The sequence below is a fragment of the Typopeltis vanoorti genome, chromosome 2 (genome assembly GCF_054136105.1).
Source record: "Typopeltis vanoorti isolate ZY-2024b chromosome 2, IOZ_Tvanoo_1.0, whole genome shotgun sequence".
NCBI classification, from domain to species: domain Eukaryota; kingdom Metazoa; phylum Arthropoda; class Arachnida; order Uropygi; family Thelyphonidae; genus Typopeltis; species Typopeltis vanoorti.
In genome coordinates this window covers 185438658-185445616 of record NC_143550.1, presented here as the reverse complement: position 1 = coordinate 185445616, position 6959 = coordinate 185438658, and the positions used below count along the sequence as shown (strand labels likewise).

General features: G+C 40.5%; 1 pseudogene; it reads left to right on the top strand.

Moving 5' to 3' along the window:
* Window positions 1-6082: 6082 nt before the first annotated feature.
* Window positions 6083-6703, top strand: LOC150109734 (KRAB domain-containing protein 2 pseudogene; annotated as a pseudogene).
* The last annotated feature ends 256 nt before the right edge of the window (window positions 6704-6959 follow it).

Sequence of the window (6959 nt, the reverse complement as noted above, 5' to 3'; positions counted from 1 at the left end):
AGTCTCAGTGAGTTTTATGGGTTCTGGTTCAGTGTGTAACTGTAATGCAGTGACCTAATGGTCTGCCAGTTTCCACGTTAGGGCTGTTGTGTGGCTGTTTGGAGGGAACCGTATATTTATGTGGTCAATACGAGATGAAGTGGTTGTATTTTCGACTATCTCTTCTCGTGTATACGACTGTATGGATGGGGTTATGTTATATGTTGAAGAGAGCTCTAGGTATTGTTCTGTGTTGTTATTTATGATCCTAATGTTTATATTCATGTCACCTATTATTATCAAGTATTCTGAGACGCCTACTTCCGTGGCTGAAAGCCATCTGTTTAGTTCTTCTAGGAATTTTGTGGTGCTTAAGTTGGGTGGTCTGTATATTGCGTTTAATATCACGGAGTTTTCTTGTTTGATGTTTTTAATTTCGATGCATATGTTTTCTGCGTATTCTAATTTATAGTTTATTTCTGTTACTTCTAGTTTATGTTTGGTAAATATTATTATACCTCCTCCTCGTTTTGTTTGTCTGCAGTGTTTGTGTTGTTGGAAGTGTGGCATTTGGTAGGTGGATGCCTCTTCGTTTGTTGTAGATACTTCAGTCAGTATTAAAATGTCTGTTTCGTCTATATCTTCCTTCAGATAAGCATGCAGGGTCAACCAGTATTTTTGAATGCTCCTAATATTTTTTATATTGAACTCTCAAATATTTACATATATACAATTATCATCTTGAGTAACATTCAGTATATTATTTTACAAGGTTCAGCACTAAGTGCTACATATAATGAAATTCAATAATAACGATGATAACATAGTTTTGTTTGCTATCTTTTAAATTACAGAGTTACACAAGTTATATAATATTACATGTAGTTTACTATTTTTTTTCAGAGTTTGAGAAAGAGTGATTATAGAACAGTATTTACACGTGTGCAATTAAAATATTATATTTCCTATTTCTCACAAACATACAATGTAAACTCATTATTTCCATATTTTTTTAATAATGAGAATAATTTATTACATTATTTTATTCATGTTACATAGTAATATATTAATGATATTATCACATAATAATCAGTATCTTCTTTATTGCTTTGTAATTTACTGACTGCTTTGTTACATTTCTGCATTTGATTATACGGATTATGTGTAGATAGGTGAGGCAAGTTAATCCCACCTACTTCGAAGCTTGGATTAGCTTTTATGAAAAGAGTGGGATTTAGCTTTCACTCTTTATGTTGTTGTTACTGTTTATGGAAGGGATGTCGGCATTGGATGCTGGTGATTTGTGATGTGTATGTTAGTGTTAATGGTATCTTAACTTTGTTGGTATATTTCCCAGAGTTCGTTTTTTAATGTTCTGTAGTTATCTAAGTGTTTTAACTTTCTTGGTAGGTTGTTGAGTTGCGTGGGTATCTGATGTGATCTCACAAAAGAACCGTATGAGTTGTTGAAGGGTGTAGGGATGTAGAGAGTTGTTGTAGGTCGTGTTATACGATATGTGTCTCTGTTGTTTCGATAGGTGATGTTGAAGTAATTCCTTGTTAATGTCATGTAGTGTTTCAGGTTTTTAATGCTCAGAATTCTATGTGTCGCCATGTGCTGGTCAGATATTGGTTGCTGCGTATAAAGAGTCCAAATCACTGTTGACACAATTTTCCTGTGTAATGTTACTAATTTTGTTAGCTGGGTGTTTGATGTGTTTTGCATAGACTGTTATTCCGTATCTGAATAGGGATTCGAAGATACCCTGATATAGGAGTTTTTTTTTTATGTTAGATGGAATAATGTCTTTTACTTGGAAGAGTTTTGCTGCGATGATCCGGAGTTTGGTGTGTAGGTATTCTATATGTTTTGTCCATTTAAGGTGGGAATCTAATAAGAGACCAAGGTATTTTGCATGTGTTAGAAGTTTGATTTCGATATTTGCAGGTATTTCTGTCGTTAATGCAGCGGTATGTATGACAGTGTGGCGATAGTGGTGCGGGGCGCATGATTCTTGGGTTGTGTATTATCAACATCTGTGTTTTGGTGCCGGTGATCAGAATTGCGTTTTGGTGGAGGTATGTTGTGGTTTTATTTAGGTCTTGTTGTGCTTTGCAGAGAGCCATGTTGATGTCAGTGTGGATTACTAATAGTGTGGTATCATCTTACTGAAATATTTGACTTCGTATGGCCATGTTATGAACATCATTAATGTATATGTTGAATAGAGTGGGTGATAATATGGCACCTTGAGGAACACCGCTTGGAGGTTAGAATTAAGGGTAGTGGTGGTTGATGTTCTGTGGGTTGAGGTGAGTTGTGTAGAGTAGAGTTTGTCAAATAAAAGGGAGGAGTGCAATGTGCTGTCATCTGCAAAACTGTGTACTGGGTTAGAGGTCAACTGAAGTAGGTCATTGATATATAGAAGGAAGAGGGTCGGTGAGAGAACTGAACCTTGAGGGACCCCGGCATTAGTTGAATGGTGAGAGGATATGGAGCCGTCTACCATCACAAATAGTGTGCGTCCAGACAGGAAGCTGGCAATCCATCTGCAGAAGTCCTGAAGCAGTCCAAATGATGAGAGTTTGCTTAGTAAGCCTTTGTGCCAGACTCGGTCAAAGGCTTTGGAGATATCAAGTGCAACAACTTGGGATTCGCCGAATTTTTCCATAGCGTTTGTCCAGTGATGGGTGATGTATGCGAATAGATCTCCTGTTGAACGGCTTTGACGGAATCCATACTGGTGGTCTCTTAATAGCTGGATATTTTCAAGTTAGATTAGGAGTTGAGAGTTGATGATATTCTCCATTACTTTTGATAGGACTGAAGTGAGTGAGATAGAGCGGTAGTTAGATGGCAGAGATTTGTCACCCTTTTTAGGAATTGGTTGAATATAGTCCAGTTTCCAGGTTTTGGGATATATATATACCAGTGGAGTAAGAGAGTGTGTACAGGTGGCATAGGATAGGAGTCAGTTCAGATGCACAGACCTTCAGGATAATCGGAGGAATTCCGTCTGGGCCAGGAGACTTTTTAGTGTCTAATTTAGACAGCAGGTTTGTGATGTCTTTTTGGCAAAAGGATCCAAGGGGCACTGCATGTTGGGCAGTTGGAATGACTGTAGGGAATTGCCATTGTCAGTTATGTGTGCATTGGAAGCAAAGTGTGAGGCCAGGAGGTTAGCTTTTTCTATGGGTGATGTTGCAAATGAGCCATCTGGGTATGATAGAGGTGGGATAGTGTAGGGCAAAAGTTTCGGCCAATTGCCTTGGCAAGGGACCAAAAGGCACGGCTGCCGTTTGGACAGGCTGCAAGCTTCCTGCTTTTCGCCCATTCAAAATCTGTTCTGGAAGTATTGATAGTTTCGTTGCATTTGTTTCGGGCTCAGTGTAGGCATTGAATGAGGATGGGCGTCTTGATTTGAGCCAGTTGTGGTATGCCTGATTTTTCATTTGTACAGCCTTGGCACATTTTTGGGAAAACCAGGGTTTAGTTAGGGGATGGCAGGTTTGAGTAGTGTGGGGAATATATGCTTTCATGCCAGCGAGGATCACTTTGGTGATGCGTTCGGTGCTTATGTTTGGACTGTAAGACTGGAAACAATAGTCTAACCATGGGAATGAAGCATAGTAGTCTCGAAGACTGTCCCATTTGGCACTATTATAATGCCAAACTACTATTATGTGGGAGTAACTATGTTGGCGTTGTTGCATGGGAGAGGAGATGAACAGTACTGTGTGGTCAGAATTACCCATCGGATTTACTACATTCACTGCATATTTGGAGGTGATTGGTAAGAAAGATATCTAGGGTATTTGGGGAGTGGTTTGGGTTATCTGGTATTCTGGTCGGTTTTTGAACAATTTGCGTGAGGTCATTGGTGACTGCAAATGTTTCTCTTCAGCATCTCTGACTGCAGCATCTATATGACTGGAAAAGGAAAGCCAATTGGTGTTATGGACGTTGAAATCACCCAGGAGGTTGATTTCACTGTTTGCGGAGTGGGATTGGAGAAAATGAAGTTTTAAGGAGAGAAAATGAAAGAGTTCTGAGTGATTGGTGGTATTAGGAGAGCGATAGAGGCAGCAGATGAATTTGACTGAGTGGGGGAGAGATATCTTCAGTCAAAGAAGGTCGACGTCGGACGATTCCAAGCTAGTTGTTCTCTGGCAGGGTATGTCTGAGCACATATGCACAGACGCCACCCTTGGATCGAAAGGAGTTACATAGTGTATAATTAGGAAAGTTGAGGTGAATAGTGCTGGGGGGGAGGTGAGATTTGAGTTTCGGTTAAAAAGAGTAGATCGGGTTTGGTGGACTGCAGGTGGTAGTGGATGCTGTTGAGGTTGGAGTTGAGGCCACGGATGTTGGTGAAGTGGATATGCAAGGTTCTGTTAGGTATGGATTTGACCCCAAGGGTCCTGCACGTTTCCTATGCAGTGCCTACATGTTGATGTTCTTGGTGGCTACTGGCGTCACTTGGGGTTTTTGCACTAATTTGGATTGTTTGTTGTCTATCACCTAACTGTTGTCTCCATTTTGGCGTTTACTTTTAATTATCTTCATAGTTGGCGTCTTTGTTCTCTCTGGGCAAAGGTTAAATCAGGTCGGGCACATATGCGCGTCTGGAGGCAAGTGTCCTTTAGCTTGTTGTTTATCGCTGTTATAAATTTGGTTGTGTTTATTAGTGAGTCACAGATCACTTTTACGACACGTGGATAGTTCGTTCCGTCCTTTTTTTTGTTTATGGGTCTCATACGATGGCATTTGACGATATTTCTGGGATCGAAATTGCATTCTGCTGCAAGTTTGCCGATGTCTTCTTTTAGGGAATTGCCGTTTTCTGTCGGAAAGTTGAGGATAACAGCGTTGAGTTTCCTATTTTCGGCCTCAAGCGACTCGTGTACCGATAATATGATTAGTTCACGAAGTTCGTTAGCAGGCACGGGCGCACTTGCAATTCGGCGCTGATATTTGAACGTCTCGAGCTTAGTTTCCAACTTTCTGATTTTGGAGAAGAAGGTATCGATCACGATATTAAGCTGCTGCTCGAGGTTTGTGACTCTTTGCCTAGGTTTAGGATCTGTTTTTCGGAAGGGAGGCACATCGTACAGAAACAGGGCTGGCTTAGATCGGTGAAAAGCTTATGCGCCGATTCATTTATTTTCGCGCAAGAAATATGTATCCAGTTGCAGCAGAAATTGCACGATATACCTTTTTTCCCTTCTTTGACTTCGGTTTCACAGTTGCGGCACTTCGTAATGTCATTCGGTTTGTTGGTGATCGGCGACGCTACGCTGAAGGGACTCGAGGTAGTCTTCCGTTGTTGGCTTTTGTTGCCGCCATGTTTATTTCGAACAGTAGGCATAGCGCTTTCACGTGGCTGTTTTTTAGTTGTAAAATATAGCAGATTTAATGCGCTATGGGTACTTACGATTTCTGCTGTAGTAGTCAGCTGCTTAGCACCTTCTGTTACTTTTCCGTTTGCTGCTTATTTTGCACAAAAAAACCCTTGCAGTTACGATAAAAAAATTATATATATGTTACCGGCAAAGCGTTAAATTAGGCAGTCCATAGAATGCCTAGGTATTCTACAGAATGCCGAAAGAGGGACGTCAAATTATGAAACGCTTAGAATTTCATACATTTCCTATGCAAATCGGCACAGTATAAAATACTTTTTCTCTCTGTTTCAGTAATACATGTTCGTAATACACGCGTAACATACGCACGCGCAACTACTCATGACCTTCAACCTAAAAGAATATTCATCGTAGCAATTAGCATGTATATGTCAAAACAGATACGACCTCCCAAGCGTTAATATCACAAGGTGAGTCACGTGACTATCTACGCTCGCCTCAAACAGAGTCAGAACTGCACAAATAATGGCCGAGCAAGCTATATTGTCTGAGCAGGAATCACGGCACGCTAACATGGAACAACGATTCTACGAAGAACTATCTAAAGGTCGAGCCAATGCTGCTAAAAACTGCGTTTTTTTAACCGATACTACCTACCAAAAGTTAGTGAACGATGTAGAAAATGCTAAGATGGCTTCTAAGAAGATACCACTTTTTGGCTGCTGAATCGCTATGATGTGATGGTCGTTGAAAACAAAAATAAGTTGATTTATCCTGTTAAAGAAGGCATCAGTGAAATCCATTTCTACGTCACAGATTCTGAGTTATTTAATGTACTTCATGAAGCTCATTTGGCCATTGGCCATGGAGGACGTGACAGAATGTTGAAAGAAATCTCACACAAGTACAAGAACATTAGTCGTCATGACATTGAACTGTACATTAACCTTTGTGAGCCGTGTCAGAAAAAACAAAAAAGTGTTAAAAAGGGTGTTGTGGTGAAGCCTATGATTTTTTCCGAGTTCAATTCCCGTTGTCAGGTCGATCTCATCGATTTTCAGTCACATCCTGACAGGGAATACAAGTTTATAATGGTATACCAAGATCATCTCACCAAGTTTGTGGTTCTCAAGGCTCTGACATCAAAGACAGCGGAAGAAGTGGACCTCGTGGACATATTTACGTTGCTTGGAGCACCATCGATTTTACAATCCGACAATGGTAGAGAATTTGCTAATAATGTGGTGAGCAGCCTAAAGGGATACTGGCCAACTTTGAGGATCGTCCATGGCAAGCCTCGCCACTCACAAAGCCAAGGAAGTGTCAAAAGAACTAATCAGGACATTGAAAATATGCTGTGAACGTGGATGCAAGATGAAAAAACTGACCGATGGAGTGAGGGACTACGTTTCGTGCAACTTATGAAGAACTGGGCATTTCATTCTGGGATTAAGAGAACACCATATGAAGCTCTCTTTGGCTGCAAAGCTAAAGTGGGTCTCACAACGTCTTCCTTACCCCAAGATGCTTTAAAAGACATAAAGACTGAGGAGCAACTGGAAAAAATGACGGAAAACATCCAAACAATACAAGATGAAACAGATCACCCTATCCAAG